The sequence below is a fragment of the Sminthopsis crassicaudata genome, chromosome X, assembly GCF_048593235.1.
Source record: "Sminthopsis crassicaudata isolate SCR6 chromosome X, ASM4859323v1, whole genome shotgun sequence".
NCBI classification, from domain to species: domain Eukaryota; kingdom Metazoa; phylum Chordata; class Mammalia; order Dasyuromorphia; family Dasyuridae; genus Sminthopsis; species Sminthopsis crassicaudata.
Window position 1 is genome coordinate 27,175,118 of NC_133623.1, and position 23,138 is coordinate 27,198,255.

The 23,138-nt window shown below is 35.9% G+C and overlaps 1 protein-coding gene across 6 annotated transcripts in view; it reads left to right on the forward strand.

Moving 5' to 3' along the window:
* Positions 1–834: 834 nt before the first annotated feature.
* RLIM (ring finger protein, LIM domain interacting) overlaps positions 835–23,138 on the forward strand; it is a 33,097-nt gene continuing 10,793 nt past the window's right edge. The window contains exons 1-2 of one of the 6 annotated variants that reach the window (XM_074277916.1): positions 836–1,003; positions 20,575–20,637. The gene's annotated coding sequence lies outside the window, so the exon portion shown is untranslated. Of the gene's footprint in view, positions 1,004–20,574; positions 20,638–23,138 lie in introns of all 6 variants that reach the window. The other 5 variants (XM_074277919.1, XM_074277917.1, XM_074277920.1 and 2 more) reach the window with 5 other exon arrangements.

The window sequence follows — 23,138 nt, forward strand, 5'->3', positions numbered from 1 at the left end:
AGATTTTTTTGGATTTTATTTTAAAACATTATATTGCCAGTTAGCCTTATGCTTTTTTTTAAATTTATTTTTCCAAGGTGATTGGGGTTAAGTGACTTACCCAGGGTCACACAGCCAGAAGTGTAGTGTCTGAGGTGGGATTTGAACTTAGGTCCTCCTGACTTCAAGGCCAGTGTTCCATCTGGTGCACCACTTAGCTGCCTCAAGCCTCATGCTTTTAATATTGATTTTGAATGTTATCAGAGTGGGCTGAAGAATTTATTTATTTATTTAGAAAAATTTTCCCAATTAGGGCTCGAGAAGAGAATGCATATCATGGTTCACTAATATCTTAACTGTTAAAATGAGTTGAGTGATTGGTTATGGCAAATGGGAGCCCTGGCCAGGACGGGGGGCCATTATCACGGTGGGGGGCGGGAGGCTGAGACATGGCTACTGACAGGGAGCAACGGGGTGACGCAAACCACCAGCCCTGGTTTGAGAGTTATTTGGCCCTGGGGTGACAGAGGCTTGCCGTTGAGGCCTCGAATTCGTGGGCCGGCCCTTTTGCGCTGTGGGGGAGGGAGGACCACTCAGGACGCGTTCTTTTCTATCTAGCCTTTTCCCGTGGTATGAGGTAGATAATTGCAGCTCCGCGGGCTCGAAGGTTCGGTCCCGATTCAAGATGGCGCGGGAGGCTGTCACATGATGGGCGTGAAGCCTCCGTCATCTCGCGCGCCTTCCTCGGCACGCAAATCTCGCGAGACTCAGGCGGATTGGTCCAACGGCCATGGGGTGGGGCCGTACGTAAGCAGGGCGTTGTGCCGTCACTTTGTGTTTGGTGGGAGTCGTTTCCGGCGGTTCCCTGGTAACAATGGAGAAGGAAATGGCCGCCTGAAGACGTGCAGGGCAGCGGCCAGCCTCTTCCACTGAGTCTCCCCAACCGGGCTCAGACGAGGGTGGCAGGAGGCGGGAACAGTCGCCGCAAGCCCTGCGGAGAGTCGCGACCCATCAGCGACCCCTAGTAAGTGGCGGTGGGCTGGCGGGAGCCCGGGGACACCCCGGGCGGGAGTCGGGGAACCCGCGGAGGAGCCGCCCCGACCGTCTTTGCCTCCCTCCGCCTTCTCCTCTTCTGTCTCCTATCCAAATAGCCCCGCGATCTGGTCGGTGGGCCCAGTGCCTGGCCGCGGATCTGCGTGGGGATGGGATCGGAGAACTGAGAAGAGAGGAGGGGAGGGCAGGGGGCGGGCTTCTCGGCCAAGTCCTTCGGCCGATGCCATTTTAGGTTGGCGATGGCGGTTGAAGACCAGGGACCTTGGCCTTGGCCGCGATTTGCCTGACTCCCCAGCCCTTCGGGCCGTCCCTTTTCCCCCAGTTCCTAATTCCCAAGCTTAGTAGCCTCGGGATGAAGTACCCGCCTCTCATCGTTGGGATTAGGGGACTTTTCTCGGGGTGGGGGTTCCCCCAATTAGGGGGGCGGGCTCCATCCCTTTGGGATTGGGGAAGTGGGAATCGAAACTAAATCGTGAGGTAGCTAAAAACCTTGAAATGTCTACAGCTTTAATTTTGTGCCATTCTATAGGGCCCGTTCGTTTTGCGCCGAGCTCCTCCCCGCTTCAACCCTCTGCTCCCCTCCCCCTTCCACCTCCTCCCCCTCCCCGCCCCCCCCCCGCCCCCCGCCCCGGAGGATTCCTTCCCTGGGGCAGATAGAGTCTGCCGTTTTACCCTCACTTCAAACCGGAAGGAGTAGGGCTTTCGAATGGGAGGTAAGAGTTAGATTAAGTCATATTTAGCTTTTCATTTAGATTAAAAAATAAGTAGTTAGCCTTTAAATACCGAGGCTTTCCGCAGGCCTTGTTGCTAGCCAGCTGCGTTCACCATCGCGTCACAATCTCCGTTCGTTGGTGGGCCTGCCGGTTGGTTACCAGACTCTCTCCCGTTTTCCCTTCTGCTGATTAATTTCAAGATGGAGGAGACAGCAGCCACATTTCTACTCTAGATCATTTCTCCGTAATTACTCCACAGGTTAGCCCTTGCACCCTAGGCCTGGCAACCCCTTTTTTTGTCAGAGGCACCTGTTAACTGTATGGTATTGTACCGGGTACTAGTTCTGTGTTAGTGACCAAAAATTTATGCTTGTACAATCTGAGCTAATGAAATGCGTTTGAGTTAGGAGATAATTTACATGAAGAATTTTGAAAAAATAAACGATCTGTTCAAACTGCTAGTAACTGGCTTAGCCCTTTGAAGGGCCACAGTGATCAAGGACAAGGTATCTGCTCAGAACCAGCCAAGGGAACGAACACTCCCTGTTCGGGCTGACTCATGAGCAGTTTCAGACTTGAAGATAGGAAAGCGCAGTTTTAACAGAATTTCAGCCATATTGAGCACGAGGAAGATAAGCGTTGTAAAATTGTAACAGTATATACTCTCAAGGTCTGGGAGGGGAAATTTAGCACGGGCATTTGAGCTTTTAAAAAAAGATTACCGTTTGGGAGATGTCTGTCGGCCTTGGCTCCATATATGCTCTTTGACGACTTAATCCTATTCTCACCAGGGGGCAATGCCTTTGGATTTTCCTCTAATGTTTTGGGGTAAATCTTTTTCTGATGCGTAGCCCCCTGTCAGATTCTGGAAACATTGGTAAGATTGGGCATTTTTATTCAGTATTATAGTACCTTCTCAAGCTCTCTAATGATCTTTTTGAATACTAATTAGTGGGCTTTTGTTCTTAACTACTTTACTGTTAAGCTGATTTGTGGTTCAGATGTTTGGATTCTATATATGTCAGAGAATTTCATACCCTATAGAAAGAATTAAGAATGATGCATTTTTTCCTCTGATTCAAAGAAAGTAGTCTCATAATTATTGCATTTAAATAATGGTATTTTAAGATATAGATAATTAGTGGTTTTGGTATAGAAGTACCTAATTTAGCATTAAGTATTTTTGGTATAGAATAAGGTTTTAAACCTTTTCTTTTAAAAAATTGTAATATATCTTTAGACATTCAACTCAAGATCTTCCTGGGCGTCTGAGAGAGAGAGAGAGTGTGTGTGTGTGTGTGTGTGTGTGTGTGTGTGTGTGTGTGTGTGTGTATGTATGTGTGAGTGTGTGTGTGTGTATGTGTGAATGTGTGTCTGTGTGAGTGTGTGTATATGTGTGTATGTGTGAGTGTGTGTATGTGTGTGTACACACAAATATACACACAAACACATATGTACATATACACATATAGCCACATATGTGTATACATACAAACATATATATACGTGTGTATACATTTATACCATATATGTATATATACATTTATGCACACATGTACATACACAAACATACACATATATATATTATATACACACAAAACATACACACATATATTTATATACATATATGTATATACACAAACATACACACATATACATGTATACACATAATTATTCACATATATACACAAACATATATTCATATATGTACACAAACATATACACACATATTTATATTCACAAACATACACATATGTATATACATACACACATATATGTATGTACACATACATACATATATATATATATATAGACACACATACATATATATACACAAACATGTGTGTCTATATATATATATATTTTTTTTTTTTAAATCTTAGAATTTGGGTCCCTTATATCAAAATGTTTTAATCATTCAAAACAAGAGAAAATTTCTTCCACTAAGGAAAATAAAATACACATAATGACTTGCAGATTGTTGGGTGTTAATGATAAAAGGAGTACAAAATTATTCATTTGTCACCTAATTCAAAGAGTCATGTCCAAATACAGAGATTGGGACTGAACCGGTGATTTCATTGGCATGGGGAGCTCCTAGGAGAGGATACTCCCTCTGCCAATGCAGGGTAGTACTTTCAAGGATTTATAGTCTTAGTTGCCTTAGAAAGTTTGAAAACAAATTTTTCTAATTACAGAGTAATATACATAATTTGTTAATACTGATAAATAACATCTAAATGGAAGTTCTTTGGGGAGCAAAGCAGACAAATGCTATTGTAATATTGACTTTTTTTATTACATTGTTTGGCAGAATTTGATTCTCAGAGTTCCTTATGAAAATGGAAGTTTCATCTCACCTTGGTTACATCTTTATGGATTAAGTAAGCATGTATTTTAAAATTTAGAGATAATTGGATTTGGTGAATAGACTGCTGAACTCCAAACCAGAAAGACCTGCGACTAAATCCTACTTCTGATTTATTAGCTGTGTGATTCTAGACAAGTCACTTAACTGTTTGCCTTAACTCCCTAGGATTTCTATATTAAGTTATAAACAGTTTAATCCTGAATCTGTTTGGGAGTTCCCACATGAAAAATCACAGAGCTTTATAATGTAGTCACAGTAAAATTCTACAGGTTGTTTGATTTTGGACTTCTTTAAATCAAAATTGTTTCTAATTGCCATTCTTCAGTTTAGTAGTTCACATATCTCAGATTGCTGATTTACAGTAACATAATATAGTAGCCTATTCACCTGAAATGTGATAAAAAAAACATACTACAGTCACAGATTGCTGTAATTGAAAGAGAGTCTAATGATCATTTTAGTCCAGCTTCCTACACATATGATATCATTGAGAGGTGATCACGCAGCTTCTGTTTCAACACTTTTTAGAAAAGTAAGGTGGGAGATGTCACAAAGGGAAGTAGGGCTTAGTAATTACAAGTTTCTAGTGTTTGGAAAACTCCTGTCTCTGGATTTTCTTGCATTTAACTTGATCATTTAAAAATTTTCAATATGTAGCAAGACTTAGTTCATTGCAAGATTCTAGTGTTTGGAAAAGTTGTGTCTCTGGACTTTTTTGCATTTAACCTGAGCATTTTAAAACTTTCAATATGTAGTGAGGCTTGTACCTTGCAAGTTTCCAGTGTTTGCAAAGGTTCTGTCCCTGGATTTTCTTGCATTTAATCTGAGCATTTTAAAAATTTCAATATGTAGTAAGGCTTAGTACTTTGCAAGTGTCTAGTTTTTGCAAAAGTCTTGTCTCTGGATTTTCTTGCTTTAATCTGAACATTTAAAAATTTCAGTATGTAGTAAGACTTAATACATTGCACGTTTCTAGTGTTTGGAAAAATTCTTTCTCTGGATTTTCTTGCATTTAACCTGAGCATTTTAAAACTTTCAATATGTAGTAAGGCTTGTACCTTGCAAGTTTCTAGTGTTTGCAAAACTTATGTCCCTGGACTTTTTTGCATTTAACCTGAGCATTTTAAAAATTTCAGTATGTAGTAAGACTTAGTACATTGAAAGTTTCTAGTATTAGAAAAGTTCTGTCCCTGTATTTTCTTGCTTTAACCTGAGAATTTTTAAAATTTCAACATGTAGCAAGACTTAGTTCATTGCAAATTTCTAGTGTTTGGAAAAATTCTTTCTCTGGATTTTTTTTGCATTTAACCTGAGCATTAAAAAATTTCAATAGGTAGTAAGGCTTAGTTTATTGCAAGTTTCTAGTGTTAGCAAAAGTCCTGTCCCTGGATTTTCTTGCTTTAGCCTGAGCATTTTAAAAATTTCAGTATGTAGTAAGACTTAATTCATTGCAAGTTTCTAGTGTTTGGAAAAATTCTTTCTCTGGATTTTTTTGCATTTAACCTGAGCATTTAAAAAATTTCAATAGGTAGTAAGGCTTAGTTTATTGCAAGTTTCTAGTGTTTGCAAAAGTCCTATCCCTGGATTTTCTTGCTGTAGCCTGAGCATTTTAAAATTTTCAGTATGTAGTAAGACTTAGTACATTGCAAGTTTCTAGTGTTTGGCAAAATTCTAGGGATTTTCTTGCATTTAACCTGAGCATTTAAAAAATTTCAATAGGTAATAAGGCTTAGTTCATTGCAAGTTTCTAGTGTTTAGAAAAGTTCTGTCCCTGGATTTTCTTGCTTTAACCTGAGCCTTTTTAAAATTTCAATATGTAGCAAGATAGTTCATTGCACGTTTCTAGTATTTGGAAAAATTGTTTCTCTGGATTTTCTTGCATTTAATCTGAGCATTTTTTAAACTTCAGTATGTAGTAAGACTTAGTACATTGCAAGTTTCTAGTGTTTGGCAAAATTCTAGGGATTTTCTTGCATTTAACCTGAGCATTTAAAAAATTTCAATAGGTAGTAAGGCTTAGTTCATTGCAAGTTTCTAGTGTTTAGAAAAGTTCTGTCCCTGGATTTTCTTGCTTTAACCTGAGCCTGTTTAAAATTTCAATATGTAGCAAGACAGTTCATTGCACGTTTCTAGTATTTGGAAAAATTGTTTCTCTGGATTTTCTTGCATTTAATCTGAGCATTTTTTAAACTTCAGTATGTAGTAAGACTTAGTACATTGCAAGTTTCTAGTGTTTGGCAAAATTCTAGGGATTTTCTTGCATTTAACCTGAGCATTTAAAAAATTTCAATAGGTAGTAAGGCTTAGTTCATTGCAAGTTTCTAGTGTTTAGAAAAGTTCTGTCCCTGGATTTTCTTGCTTTAACCTGAGCCTTTTTAAAATTTCAATATGTAGCAAGACAGTTCATTGCACGTTTCTAGTATTTGGAAAAATTGTTTCTCTGGATTTTCTTGAATTTAATCTGAGCATTTTTAAAACTCAGTATGTAGTAAGGCTTAGTTCATTGCAAGTTTCTCGTGTTTGGAAAAATTTTAAAAATTTCAATATGTAGCAAGACTTAGTACTTTGCAAGTTTCTAGTGTTTGGAAAAGTCCTGTCTCTGGATTTTCTTGCATTTAACCTGAGCATTTTAAAACTTTCAATATATAGTAAGGCTTGTACCTTGCAAGTTTCTAGTGTTTGCAAAACTTACGTCCCTGGACTTTTTTGCATTTAACCTGAGCATTTTTTAAAGTTCAGTATGTAGTAAGGCTTAGTTCAATGCAAGTTTCTAGTGTTTGGAAAAATTCTGACTCTGGATTTTCTTGCATTTAACCTAAGTATTTTAAAAATTTCAATATGTAGTAAGGCTTAGTACTTTGCAAGTTTCTAGTGTTTGCAAAAGTCCTGTCCTTGGACTTTTTTGCATTTAAACTGAACATTTAAAAAATTTCAATATATAGTAAGGCTTAGTTCATTGCAAGTTTCTAGTGTTTGGAAAAATTCTGTCCCTGGACTTTTTTGCATTTAACCTGAGCATTTTAAAAATTTCAATAGGTGGTAAGGCTTAGTTCATTGCAGGTTTCTAGTGTTTGGAAAAATTATTTCTCTGGATTTTTTTGCATTTAACCTGAGCACTTTTAAAATTTCAATATGTAGCAAGACTTAGTAGTAAGTTTCTAGGGAATGGAAAAGTTCTGTCTCTGGATTTTCTTGCTTTAATCTGAGCATTTAAAAAATTTCAATATGTGGTAAGGCTTTAGTTCATTGCAAGTTCCTAGTGTTTGCAAAAGTCCTGTCCCTGGATTTTCTTGCTTTAACCTGAGCATTTTTTAAAGTTCAATACGTAGTAAGGCTTAATACTTTGCAAGTTTCTAGTGTTTGGAAAAATTATTTCTCTTGATTTTTTTGCATTTCACCTGAGCATTTAAAAAATTTCAGTATGTACTAAGACTTAGTTCATTGCAAGTTTCTAGTGTTTAGAAAAATTCTTTCTCTGGATTTTCTTGCATTTAACCTGAGCATTTAAAAAATTTCAATATGTGGTAAGGCTTAGGTCATTGCAAGTTTCTAGTGTTTGCAAAAGTCCTGTCCCTGGATTTTCTTGCTTTAACGTGAGCATTTTTTAAACTTGATTGCAAGTTTCTAGTGTTTGGAAAAATTCTGACTCTGGATTTCTTGCATTTAACCTAAGTATTTAAAAATTTTCAATATATAGTAAGGCTTAGTTCATTGCAAGTATCTAGTGTTTGGAAAAATTATTTCTCTGGATTTTCTTGCATTAAATTGAGCATTTAAAAAATTTCAATACGTAGTAAGGCTTAGTTCATTGAAAGTTTCTAGTGTTTGGAAAAATTCTTGCTCTGGATTTTCTTGCATTTAACCTGAGCATTTAAAAATTTTCAATAGGTTGTAAGGATTAGTACTATGCAAGTTTCTAGTGTTTACAAAAGTCCTGTCCCTGGATTTTCTTGCTTTAACCTGAGTATTTAAAAAATTTCAGTATGTAGTAAGACTTAGTTCATTGCAAGTTTCTAGTGTTTGGAAAAATTCTTTCTCTGGATCTTCTTGCATTTAACTTGAGCATTTAAAAAATTTCATTATATAGTAAGGCTTAGTACTTTGCAAGTTTCTAGTGTTTGGAAAAATTCTGTCCCTGGATTTTCTTGTATTTAACCTGAGCATTTAAAAATTGTCAATAGGTATTAAGGATTAGTACTTTACTAGTTTCTAGTGTTTGGAAAAATTCTGTCCCTGGACTTTTTTGCATTTAAATTGAACATTTAAAAAATTTCAATAGATGGTAAGGCTTAGTTCATTGCAAGTTTCTAGTGTTTGGAAAAATTATTTCTCTGGATTTTCTTGCATTAAATTGAGCATTTAAAAAATTTCAATAGATAGTAAGGCTTGGTACATTTCAAGTTTCTGGTGTTTAGAAAAATTCTGCCCTTGGATTTTCTTGCTTTTAACCTGAGCAGTTAAAACATTTCAATATGTAGTAAGGCTTAGTACTTTGCAAGTTTCTAGTGTTTGGAAAAATTCTTTCTCTGAATTTTCTTGCATTTAATGTGAGCATTTTAAAAATTCCAATATGTAGTAAGGCTTAGTACTTTGCAAGTTTCTAGTGTTTAGAAAAGTTCTGTCTCTGGACTCTTTTGCATTTAAACTGAGCATTTAAAAAATTTCAATGGGTAGTAAGGCTTGGTACATTGCAAGTTTCTAGTCTTTGGAAAAAATGTCCCCCTGGATTTTCTTGCTTTTAACCTGAACTTTTAAAAAATTTCAATATATAGAATGAACTGTGGAATTAATAATAATTGTTGTGATTTCTTACTTTCTTTTTTTTTTTTCTCACTGTCATCTCAGCCCTTTGGGGCTTTAGTCCCCATGAAAAACTGAGGTGGTTGGCTTAGATCACCCCAGGGGTCCTTCTCTGGAACTTAACTCAGCATATGATTCTATAATCTCCTTTTGTATTAGGTAAAAATGGTAGAGTTGGAGGTTGTATATTCAACAGTTTTGCTTCTCTTAGAATGATTATATGAATAGAATCGGTCAAATTTGTTCCCGACTTATTTATTTTTTGTTATCAATTCTTTAATCTATGAACTTTCTCTTACAGGAGCTGCATGATGAACCATTTTGGCATTTTGCCTGCAGAAAAAAATTTCAACTTCAAAGTTATTGTGATTAAAATTATAAGTGATCCTTTTAGCTTTGCCTATTAGTCTGTTCCCAATGTAAAGCCTACTTAAAGCATATCAGAATACCATTTGCTTAGTGGAAGCATGCAGTTGATATTAGTTTTTACTTTCTTGGTATTCAGTTGTTATCTTAGTCTGACAAAAATATCAAAATTAGCCCTGATGTAATAATGTTTTAAAAGCTCATTTTCTATTGAAACTTTAAAAAACAATTCTTTACCAGAGAAGATTGATGTGATTCACATAACTACTTGTATTTTTTTTTTTTTTTTTTTTTTTTTTGGCTGAGGCAATTGGGGTTAAGTGACTTGCCCAGGGTCACCCAGCTAGGAAGTGTTAAGTGTCTGAGGCTAGATTTGAACTCAGGTCCTCCTGATTTCACAGCTAGAATTCTATGCACTGGGCCACCTACCTGCCCCAACTACTTGTAATTTTGGGGGTACTTTATAGTTTACAAAACTTTCTCTTTGGTAATTCATTGGCGAAGTCCAATAAGTATATGTATCCTCACTTTATAGATGAGAAAACTGAGGTTTGGAGAATTTGATTTGCTAGTAAGTGATAGAGGCAAGATTCAAATATCGATTTTCCAGTGCTCGGATCAGTATTCTTTTTGTATATTAGGGGGTTCATTTCTTCCATTTCATATAGCTGTCAGAATTTCTCTGGACATTTTCTGGTTTTTATGCCTGTTATCTATGCATCTTCCATTATTAATGAGAATATACATATTCTCATTACATATAGAGCAGAAAACACAGGCCGGTTTGTCTGGATCATAGTTTGTGATGCGGAGAAATGTGTAATTAGCTTCGAAGCTGGAGCCAGATTTGGAGAGACTTTTAACACCAAGCTGGCTACTTTTATTTATTTTTTCCTCAAGAGCCATTGGAGCTTCTTATGGGGGGGGGTGGCCGTGGTTAGGTTTGTATTTTTGAACAGTTTAGTGGTGTGTGCAGAGAGTGCACTCGGTGCAGAGGGCTGAGACTGTTGCAGTTGTCCAGGGGAGAGATGGCGTGTAGGTAGCAGTGCCCAGGCTTTCATTCGATGTGGTGAGTGAAGAATTGAGGATGACTCCTTAGGTTATGAACTTGGATGACTGGAACGGTGGTGATATTTTCAACAGAAATAAGGAATTTAAAAAAGAGGAGTGTGTTGGGCAAGAAATAAGAATTGTTTGGGTGCATTGCGTTTGAGATGCCAATGGGATATCTTATCCTATTAAAGAAGTCTCATTCTGAGAAAGACGGGTAGGGCAGCCACGTGGCGCAGTGGGAGAGCACCAGCCCTGAAGTCAGGAGGACCTGAGTTCAAATCTGGCCTCAGACACTTAACATTTCCTAGCTGTGTGACCCTGGGCAAGTCCCTTAAACCCCAATTGCCTCAGGGGGAAAAGAAAGAAAGAAAATATTCCAGAGAAAGGTCGGGTGCCTATATAAACTGGGGGAATCTAAGATGCTAAGTGAAGTCATGAGAATTAATGAAGTAATAGGGTGGGTGTAAGGGAAAGAAAAAAATCCAGGCAAAGCAGAGCAGAGCACCCCTGTATGGGGGTGGGGGGGACGGGACAGAAGGGATGACCTGACCAGGAGAGTAATCATGAAACTCCAGGGGGGGCGGTGCTCAGCAATCGCTGAGCAGAAGTGAGAAAAAACGTGGTGAGAACCTTTTAGGGTGAGTGATGGCTTGGCGAGGCAGGTGGCCAGGGGTTGAAAAGTGAATTAAGAAAAGAAGGAAATAAAGGTAATAAATGAAGAAAGCTGCTTCTAGGAACTTGTGAAAAGGAAAAATAGAGGATGTGAGCTACCTTCAGGGGTTGATAGGATCAAATGAAGAGTTGTTTTTTTTTTTTTTTTTTTTTTTTTTTTTTAAGAATGGAGGTGTAGGCAGCAGGGGGTATAGAGGCAGCAAGGAGAAATAGCTAATTATAAAGAGGGTAGGGAGTCTGATTGGGGGGCAGATTTGCAGAGGAGATGGGAGTGTATGGGGTAAAGAACAAAAATGGAGTTGATTTGGGTGAGAACGGCCCTGTCTTTGTCATACTGGAGCTAAAAAGAGACTGGGGAATGATGGCAGAGGGATTTGAGAAGTGGATTGAAGGGGAGAAGGGGCTAATAGCCTCTTAATTTCTCAGTAAAGTGTGAAGTGAGGCCCTCCTCTGAAGTGGGGGGGGAATAGGAAGCTTGAAAGAAGAAAAGGTTTGGAACACAGCTGTGGGGAGTGCAATAAAGAGAATGGGGCGGGGAGCAATGGGGAATAAAAGGATTGTCTCATGGCGCTGAGGGTACAGTTGAGATTAGATAGCATAGATGGTTGTGACTTTTTCATTTCTTGTTCTGTGTGGGAGAAGGAGTAGAGAAGGTGGATGAGGAGCAGAGAAGGTGGATGTGTGGTGGGGGGTCAGCCATGGTAACCCAGGCATTACTGGCAATAGAATAAGGGAGAATTAAGGTCAAGAGTTAAGGACAATGTATAATTAAACTAGTCATAGTGCAAATGTATATTGTTTTAAAACCTTTTATTTTACTTTCTGATTTACATTATTTCCTTGGCACTTCCCTGTCCTCTCTCTGCTTCCCTAACCTCCCCTCTCCCTACTGAGAAAGCAAGAAAAACAAAACTCTCTGAGGAGGTAGGTAAAATGTTTTATCTTAAGTCCTCTGGAATGTTTGACCATTGTGTTAATTTTTTCTTAATTATATGTAAAGATGATTTTTAACATTCATTTTACACACTTTTAATAGTATTTTATTTTTTCCAAATACATGCAAAGATAGTTTTCCACATTCACCTTTGTGATTTAATATTTAATTGTATATAAGTTATACATGTGCAGTCATGCAAAAGAAATTTCCAAAAGAGTCATGCTGTGAAAGAAGACTCAGTTGGTCATTGTGTTGATCAACTGGTGAATCTTTCAGATTTGTTTGGTTTTAGACTATTTTATGATATAATTCTTCTCTTTTTTGAATTTCCATTTCTTTATTGGAATGTTGTTATGAATGTTTTTGTGCGTATGAGTTCTTTTTCTCTTTCTTTAATCTCTTTTGGTTAAAGCAAGACAAATTTCCACATTGGCCATGGCCCCCTCCTTCCCTCTTGAAGTCCTCTGGGATTTTTGGTCATTGTGTTTTTAAAATAATATATATTTTTTCTTAATTACATGCAAAGATGATTTTTAACACTCATTTTTACACATTTTTAATGTTATTCTATGTTTTCCAAGGACATGCAAAGATAGTGTTCCACATTGACCTTTGCAAAGCTTTTATTTCAATTTCTTCTCCTTTCCTCATCCCCCTCCCCTAAGATAGCAAGCAATTCAATGTAGCTTAAACAAAACTTTTTTTAATTTTGAGTTCCATATTTTTCCTTCCCTTCCTTTTAATTTAATGCAGGTTGTGATTTAATATTTAATTGTATATAAGTTATACATGTGCTGTCATGCAAAAGAAATTTCCAAAAGAGTCATGCTGTGAAAGAAGACTCAGTTGGTCATTGTGTTGATCAACTGATGAATCTTTCAGATTTGTTTGGTTTTAGACTATTTTATGATATAATTCTTCTCTTTTTTGAATTTCCATTTCTTTATTGGAATGTTGTTATGAATGTTTTTGTGCGTATGAGTTCTTTTTCTCTTTCTTTAATCTCTTTTGGTTAAAGCAAGACAAATTTCCACATTGGCCATGGCCCCCTCCTTCCCTCTTGAAGTCCTCTGGGGTTTTTGGTCATTGTGTTTTTAAAATAATATATATTTTTTCTTAATTACATGCAAAGATGATTTTTAACACTCATTTTTACACATTTTTAATGTTATTCTATGTTTTCCAAGGACATGCAAAGATAGTGTTCCACATTGACCTTTGCAAAGCTTTTATTTCAATTTCTTCTCCTTTCCTCATCCCCCTCCCCTAAGATAGCAAGCAATTCAATGTAGCTTAAACAAAACTTTTTTTAATTTTGAGTTCCATATTTTTCCTTCCCTTCCTTTTAATTTAATGCAGGTTGTGATTTAATATTTAATTGTATATAAGTTATACATGTGCTGTCATGCAAAAGAAATTTCCAAAAGAGTCATGCTGTGAAAGAAGACTCAGTTGGTCATTGTGTTGATCAACTGATGAATCTTTCAGATTTGTTTGGTTTTAGACTATTTTATGATATAATTCTTCTCTTTTTTGAATTTCCATTTCTTTATTGGAATGTTGTTATGAATGTTTTTGTGCGTATGAGTTCTTTTTCTCTTTCTTTAATCTCTTTTGGTTAAAGCAAGACAAATTTCCACATTGGCCATGGCCCCCTCCTTCCCTCTTGAAGTCCTCTGGGGTTTTTGGTCATTGTGTTTTTAAAATAATATATATTTTTTCTTAATTACATGCAAAGATGATTTTTAACACTCATTTTTACACATTTTTAATGTTATTCTATGTTTTCCAAGGACATGCAAAGATAGTGTTCCACATTGACCTTTGCAAAGCTTTTATTTCAATTTCTTCTCCTTTCCTCCTCCCCCTCCCCAAGATAGCAAGCAATTCAATGTAGCTTAAACAAAACTTTTTTTAATTTTGAGTTCCATATTTTTCCTTCCCTTCCTTTTAATTTAATGCAGGTTGTGATTTAATATTTAATTGTATATAAGTTATACACGTGCAGTCATGCAAAAGAAATTTCCAAAAGAGTCATGCTGTGAAAGAAGACTCAGTTGGTCATTGTGTTGATCAACTGATGAATCTTTCAGATTTGTTTGGTTTTAGACTATTTTATGATATAATTCTTCTCTTTTTTGAATTTCCATTTCTTTATTGGAATGTTGTTATGAATGTTTTTGTGCGTATGAGTTCTTTTTCTCTTTCTTTAATCTCTTTTGGTTAAAGCAAGACAAATTTCCACATTGGCCATGGCCCCCTCCTTCCCTCTTGAAGTCCTCTGGGGTTTTTGGTCATTGTGTTTTTAAAATAATATATATTTTTTCTTAATTACATGCAAAGATGATTTTTAACACTCATTTTTACACATTTTTAATGTTATTCTATGTTTTCCAAGGACATGCAAAGATAGTGTTCCACATTGACCTTTGCAAAGCTTTTATTTCAATTTCTTCTCCTTTCCTCCTCCCCCTCCCCAAGATAGCAAGCAATTCAATGTAGCTTAAACAAAACTTTTTTTAATTTTGAGTTCCATATTTTTCCTTCCCTTCCTTTTAATTTAATGCAGGTTGTGATTTAATATTTAATTGTATATAAGTTATACACGTGCAGTCATGCAAAAGAAATTTCCAAAAGAGTCATGCTGTGAAAGAAGACTCAGTTGGTCATTGTGTTGATCAACTGATGAATCTTTCAGATTTGTTTGGTTTTAGACTATTTTATGATATAATTCTTCTCTTTTTTGAATTTCCATTTCTTTATTGGAATGTTGTTATGAATGTTTTTGTGCGTATGAGTTCTTTTTCTCTTTCTTTAATCTCTTTTGGTTAAAGCAAGACAAATTTCCACATTGGCCATGGCCCCCTCCTTCCCTCTTGAAGTCCTCTGGGGTTTTTGGTCATTGTGTTTTTAAAATAATATATATTTTTTCTTAATTACATGCAAAGATGATTTTTAACACTCATTTTTACACATTTTTAATGTTATTCTATGTTTTCCAAGGACATGCAAAGATAGTGTTCCACATTGACCTTTGCAAAGCTTTTATTTCAATTTCTTCTCCTTTCCTCCTCCCCCTCCCCAAGATAGCAAGCAATTCAATGTAGCTTAAACAAAACTTTTTTTAATTTTGAGTTCCATATTTTTCCTTCCCTTCCTTTTAATTTAATGCAGGTTGTGATTTAATATTTAATTGTATATAAGTTATACACGTGCAGTCATGCAAAAGAAATTTCCAAAAGAGTCATGCTGTGAAAGAAGACTCAGTTGGTCATTGTGTTGATCAACTGGTGAATCTTTCAGATTTGTTTGGTTTTAGACTATTTTATGATATAATTCTTCTCTTTTTTGAATTTCCATTTCTTTATTGGAATGTTGTTATGAATGTTTTTGTGCGTATGAGTTCTTTTTCTCTTTCTTTAATCTCTTTTGGTTAAAGCAAGACAAATTTCCACATTGGCCATGGCCCCCTCCTTCCCTCTTGAAGTCCTCTGGGGTTTTTGGTCATTGTGTTTTTAAAATAATATATATTTTTTCTTAATTACATGCAAAGATGATTTTTAACACTCATTTTTACACATTTTTAATGTTATTCTATGTTTTCCAAGGACATGCAAAGATAGTGTTCCACATTGACCTTTGCAAAGCTTTTATTTCAATTTCTTCTCCTTTCCTCCTCCCCCTCCCCAAGATAGCAAGCAATTCAATGTAGCTTAAACAAAACTTTTTTTAATTTTGAGTTCCATATTTTTCCTTCCCTTCCTTTTAATTTAATGCAGGTTGTGATTTAATATTTAATTGTATATAAGTTATACACGTGCAGTCATGCAAAAGAAATTTCCAAAAGAGTCATGCTGTGAAAGAAGACTCAGTTGGTCATTGTGTTGATCAACTGGTGAATCTTTCAGATTTGTTTGGTTTTAGACTATTTTATGATATAATTCTTCTCTTTTTTGAATTTCCATTTCTTTATTGGAATGTTGTTATGAATGTTTTTGTGCGTATGAGTTCTTTTTCTCTTTCTTTAATCTCTTTTGGTTAAAGCAAGACAAATTTCCACATTGGCCATGGCCCCCTCCTTCCCTCTTGAAGTCCTCTGGGATTTTTGGTCATTGTGTTTTTAAAATAATATATATTTTTTCTTAATTACATGCAAAGATGATTTTTAACACTCATTTTTACACATTTTTAATGTTATTCTATGTTTTCCAAGGACATGCAAAGATAGTGTTCCACATTGACCTTTGCAAAGCTTTTATTTCAATTTCTTCTCCTTTCCTCCTCCCCCTCCCCTAAGATAGCAAGCAATTCAATGTAGTTTAAACAAAACTTTTTTTTTTTAAATTTTGCGTTCCATATTTTTCCCTCCCCTTCCTTTTAATTTAATGCAGGTTGTGATTTAATATTTAATTGTATATAAGTTATACATGTGCTATCATGCAAAAGAAATTTCCAAAAGAGTCATGCTGTGAAAGAAGACTCAGTTGGTCATTGTGTTGATCTTTCAGATTTGTTTGTTTTTAGAATATTGCTGTTATTTTATGAGTTGTTCCCCGAGTTCTCTTAACCCTGTATCAATTCATACAAGTCTTCCCATGTTTCCTTCGTAGTTCTTAGTATTCTGTCACGTACACATACACTTGTTCAGGTACTCCCTGATTGATAGGCACCTCCTCAGTTTGCAATTTTTTTAAAAATTTCCAATTCTTTATTGGAATGTTGCTGTCAATGTTTTTGTACATAGAGTTTTTTCCCTCTTTCTTTAATCTCTTTTGGTTATAGACCTCATAGTGGTATCACTGCTTCAAAGGATATTAACAGTTTGGTAGCTTTTGAGGAATGGTTCCAAATTACTTTTCAGGATGGTTGGACCAATTCACAAGCTTCCTCCACAGTTCATGAGTGTACCTGTTTTCCCATTAGCCCCTCTAGTTTGTAATTTTCCTTTTTTATTGATTTAGCTAATCTGATGGGCATGAGGGGGAACTTCAGAGCTGTTTTCATTTGCATTTTTCTAGTAATGAATTCTAGAGCATTTTCTATATGACTATTGAAGTTTGGATTTCTTCTTTTGAAAGCTGTCTATTCATATTCATTTGAGGATTTATCAATTGGGAAATGGCTTAATCTAATTTGAATCAATTTAAATGGATTCCTTACATATCTTAGAAAGAGAATTGATCAGAGAATTCATGTTATTGTTATAATGCCAAGATTGAAAAAGGAAGACACTTAGGCTAGAGTAGAGTTGATCAGTGGTCTGGCAGAGCAGGATGGGGTGGAATGACTAGAGGTCCCAGTGAAAATGAGCAATAGGTTTAGGAATAATGAAGTTGTGATCACAGCAAGGAATTTGAGTTCTTAGCTATAGAAGTGGAACTCTTTGAGTGATGGTGAGATTAAGGATATGTCTCTTGAATGACTAGGGTGGAGTAAGGGTTTCGTTTGTGGGAGCTGAGGCGTTTAGTGGCATATCAACATGTATATTGAAGTCCCCAACTATAAGAGAAGAAATTGGGGTGAACTTCTGCACATTCCTTCTTTACTTGTCAGGCATCTGTAGTTCCTTCAACCACTTGTAATAATGGCCTGGGGTTTTTTCTTGTTTCCTTATTGCCCTGAGTTAGTCTCCTTGATGTAGTACACCTTGTCAATGTCTTTTTTCAAATGTCTTTTCCCAGAAAGGAACAAAATATTCTAGCTGTGCCCTGAATAAGGCAGAGTACATCAGGACCATTATGTCTACAGTACAGGACACTATGTTTCTGTTAATGCATTTTAGGAGCACATTGTCCTTTTGGCTGCCTTATCATACCATTGACCCTATTGAACTTGTTGTCCACTAAAACGCCATCTTTTTTTTTTTTTTTTTGCTCGTTTCAGTAGTATTTTATTTTTCTAAATATATGTTAAGATAGTTTTCAGCATTCATTTTGGTAAAACTTTGTGTTCCAAATTTTTCTCCCTTACCTTCCTCTCCCCAAAAAAGCAAACAATCTGATAGAGGTTAAATATGTATTTTTTTGGAACATATTTCCATATTTGTCATGTAAAACTCCATCTTTTTCACACAGACTCTGTCTAGGTACATCTCTTCTGTGTTTGTATTGTTGGTTTTTAAAAATCCAAATGTTGGACTTTGCAGTTATTCTTCTTTAACTTCAACTTACTAGATTTGGTCCTTAACCCTAGCAGGTACTAATTTTGTCATTCAGTGCTTTAATTCTCTCTCCCAGCTTGGTGGCAAATGAAAATTTGAGGATGCCATCTAGCCCTCTATCTCCAAGTATTGGCAAGACTATTAACAGAGTAACACCCAAGACAGACCCCCCCCTTTTTTATTCTTGTGCTTTTGCTCAATTAAAAGAAAGACGTCTCTTCATTGATCTTCCAAACTTTGGTGGTAGCATAAGTGTTTTCCTTCATTGAAGGTCAGTTGATTCAAAGAATGTGTTAGAGAAGAACATGAGCTAGGTAAAATAGATTTGAAGAGAGTGGAAATTTAATTAGGGATAAATATTAAGCCCTGTGTTTGGAGTTTAAAAAATTACAGCATTACAAGTACAGGAAAGGAAAGGTATGGGTGTTCAGGGTGAAGAAAGGACCATGTCTTTGACATCATTTGAAAGAACTCAGGTTATGAAGATGAAGCTTATATTGGAGAAAGAGTATTTTCTTGAAGTAATTGCTTGAGGCCTAGGGAGCAGAATTAGAAACAATAAGTAGAAGTTTCAAAGAGGCAGATTTCAATTAAATGTGAAGAAAGACTTGCTAACCATGAGAACTCTCTCAAAATGGAGTGAATGTAGGAGATAGTTCATCACCAGTGGTCTTCAAGGGGAAACTGCATATCCATTTAAGAGGAATGTTGTAGATAGCATAGATCCTTGTTCAGTTACAGTTTGGACATCTCCGATTATTTTCCAACTTGGGAATTCTGTGAAATTGTCTAAAGTTGGAAGTGGGCAACAAGCTCAGTGGAAATGATTCGGACAAGGTAGGGTAAAGAATTGGGAGAGAGCAAGTTAGTGTTTCTATAGCCTGGAAATAGCATTTTGTTTTTACCATATCCGAAAAGATTCATCACAGTAACAGTGCTTTTATGATGATGATTTTCTATAGGATAATCTTACAAAGGAAAGGCTTTCCTTGGCTTCTGTTTGGGTTACAGTAGGTCTCGCTCAAAGTGCTTAATTATTCGATGTTTAAATTTCAAGCAGGGGAAAGGAGAAGCTGAGCTTTTCCATTTTATTTTTCTGCCATCATGTACCAGTCATTTTGTTCCTTCCCTAATCCTCCTTCAAATATTCCACAAACACATAAGCTTAAAAGAACTAAGGGGTCATTTATCTAGGAAATCTGCATTCCCCTATGATTATAAGCTTATTCATTATAGAGATGCAGGGTATCAACTGTGTTTGTTTTCTCCAGTTCTTGCATATTATTAATATTTGCTGCATTGAATCATGTTATTCGGTTCCCTCATTTTATTTTATTGCATTTTTTAAAATTCAATTTAATTTTATTTTCAGTTCCAAATTCTTCCCCTCTCTCCACCCCTCCTCTATCATTGAGAAAGCAAGATATATGATGCCCATTGCACATGTGAAATCATGCAAAACATTTCCAGTTAGCCATGATGGGGATATGTGTGTGGGGGGTAATAATAGGTGAGGGAAGGAAACAAGGAAAAAAAGAAAGAGAGAGAAAAAAAAAAGATATGCTTCAATATACACTTTGAGTCAATTAGTTCTCTTATCTAGAGTGGTTAACATTTTATTTACCATGTGTCCTTTGAAGTTATAGTGATCCACCTTAGAATTTCTGTCTTTCACAATTATTTTTACAATATTGTTATTGTATAAATTGTTTTTCTGAAACCATTCTCTTTGTTATTTCTTACAGCATAATAGTATTCGATCCCAGAAATTTGCAAAGTCCCCCCCCCAGTTTCCTTTTTTTCTTCTAATTTTGGCTGCATTGTTTCTATGTAAAATTTTTATGATGTTATGTAATCAAAACTATCCAATTTATCTCCTGTGAATCTCTTATCTTATTTGGTCATGAACTCTCTCCCAATCCATAGATCCGACAGGTAACTTCTTCCATGTTCCACTAATTTGTTTTATGATATCTCCCTGTATGTCTAAATTGTATATTCATCTTGAGCTGCTCTAGGTATATACAGTATGAGATGTTGGTCTGTCTTCTGACTGCTTTTCCAGGTTTCCTGACATTTTTTTTTTTTTAATCAAATAGTGAGTTTGGATTTTGGGGTTTATCAAACACTAAGTTTCTGTGCTCATTTACTTATGTAAATTGTGTTTCCATTTTATAAAAGGGGAAAACTGAGGCTCACAGAGGGGGGAAATCATGTGAGCAGTAAATGGCAGAGCTTAATCTCAAACCTAGGTCTTCTGGCTTTAAAATCAAGAACTTTTTTCCTTTTATTCCATACCACCCGTCATTGCAATAAAAGAGGGATGTATTGTAGAGTTTGTGCTTGTGGGATTTCACTTATATTAAATCTAGTGTTTTCTTAATTTAAAAAATATTTCCTTAATTGTAGATAAGGTTAAACAAAATCAGGAACAAATTACTTATCTTTACAAACTTTTGGTTAAATTTAGGGTTTTTGCGATTACTGGAAAGGAAAGAACACATGAAAGTGATCCAGTGAGTGATGAAACAAGGTATTGTATTTAATTTTTATAGTATGTAGATTAGTGTGCATAGTTGCTGCTAGATTAGATAAGTGATTAGATCTACAAATATTAGAATTTATTTGATAGTATATGGAGTTTATAAACTAGCTAAGAAAATTGAGATTCTATTTTTATCTAATAACTTTTAACTATAGGACTCTACTAAGTTGGCACACTTTATAAAACTTCAGTTTTAAGGCATATTTTGTAGAAACTTATGATTAGAAGTGATAACTAAACATTTGCTAGGTTGAGTTGAGGTTGGTTGGGTGAATTGCTGATAAACAGTAACACATAAAATCCCATTATAACAAGCTCCATGGAACACTTTCCTTTTTTTTTTTTTTTTTTTTTTTTTTTTTTTTTTTTTTTTGCAATTTTGACTTTGCATTTTATTTATAAGCATTTATTTTTCCCTCTTAGTATCCTTCCTCTCCCACCTACATTGGAGAATAACAAAAAAGAAAAACTAAACAACACATATGTACAGTTTAACAAATCTCCATGTTGACTATGTCTAAAAATGTAGGTTTCATTCCTCATTTTAGGTTCATCACTTTCCTGGCAAGTGGTAAAAATACTTCTGTATGTTTCATCTTCAGTCCTCCAGGATGGTTTATCATTAGTTCTAAAGTTGTTCAAAATAGTTTTTCTCTTTAGATTGTTTTTATCATTATTTAAGTTAGTCTCCTAGTTCTGCTCATGTCACTTTGCATCAGTTCATATAGGTCTTCCTAGTATCCCTTGAAACTGTCCATTTCATTATTTCTTACAGTAATATTCTATATTCATATGGAATCCATATATTCATATATATAATTTGTTTAGCCATTCTCCAATGGGTGATACTCTAGTTTCTAGTCTTACTTCTGTGAAAAGAGCTGTTATAAATATGTTTGTCCATATAGATCCTTTCCTTTTGATTTGATCTATTTGGTTCTAGACCTAGTAGTGGTATATAGCTGGGTCAAAAGGCATGAACAGTCTAGTAATTTTTTTGGTAATAGTTCCAAATCACTTTTCTGGAATGGGTGGGCTAATTCACAATTCCACAAACACTTTATTAGTGTTCCTATTTCCCCATAGTTCCTGCAGCATTTGTCATTTTCTTCTTTTATCAGAATTTTGTTTTAAAAAGAACATTGGGAACGGTGTGAATGGAAAGAACAAAACAATGGAAACTGAATCTTGGGAAATTGTAATGACCAAGTTTGGCTCCAAAGAAGAGATGAGAAAGCACCTCTCATTCCTCCTTTGGGGCAGAATCTTGCATATATTGTCAAGTAATTTTGATGTGTCTACCTATAGTTCCTAGAACCTGTTCTTGCTTCCTCATCTGGCTGGAACTGGCCTGAAAGGGGATAGTGAAAAATTGGGAACACATTTAAGGAAAAGAAAGAAGATATCTAAGTAAAATCCATTTCACTTTGAAGGAGACATGAAATTTTTCCTCTTTCTCATCCCCAGACTCTTATTAGTCTGAAGAACCATTGGTATAGATAGTTCCCTCCCTACCCTCCCCCCCAAAAGCTAGAGATACATAGAATTGTGAAGTCTAGTCAGAATGATCTAGTGTAATGGTAGCAAACTGAAATAGAAAGGGATCCTTGAGGTGGTTCATTGACTTAGAAGACTATAAATTTACATTATCTCTGTTGTATTTTTATTTATTTTGTTAAATATTTTCCAAGTACATTTTAGTCTGGCTTTGGAAGGACCAGGAGTTTGACACCTCAGGTATAGTGGATAGACTGCCAGATTTAACTTTGTGATCCTGGATGTCTTGAATTTCTGAATCTCCTCTCATCTGGTAGGTTATGAACTAAAAGGGAATATTAGAAATCCTCTTGTCCAACTTACTTGTATTGCTGATGAGGAAACTGACCTCCCCCCCAAAAAAAAATTTAACTGACTTGCCCACGAGAAAGATAAAAGCCAGTGGGATTGTGCTTCAAATCCATTTCTTATTTCTGCATGAAAGTCCTCACATCACCTCCTTGAATGTTTGAGTTAGAGAAGGACTTGAGGAACTGAAAGACAGTTATTGCTGACTAATCATTGGGGGGGGGGGATCAAAAACAGAGCTAGAAAGAGTCCTGCTCTCCCTAGTTGCCTGATTACCAAAGCATTCTGGGACTTTGGCAGGGACCTGACCATGTTTTTGTTAATTATCATTAACATTTCCCTGCTACCAAGGTTTTCATGGCACATCAATTTTAAGAAATATCTCCAGTCAGTCCAATTCCAAGAATCTGCACTATCCCTTGGCTATTAAAATAGGATTTCACCTTTGTGAGACAGCTACCCCGAATAGAATATTGGACTGGGACTCAGGAAGCCCCAGACTCAGACTTCTTGCTGTGTGACTCTAGTCACATCTCCTAACCTCTCTGGACCTCAGGCAACTCTGTTGCTAGGTCAAGATTGTCTGAGGTGAAAGAAAAGAGGAAAGAAAGGGAATAAGCATTTTATTGCTCATGTGCCAAGGG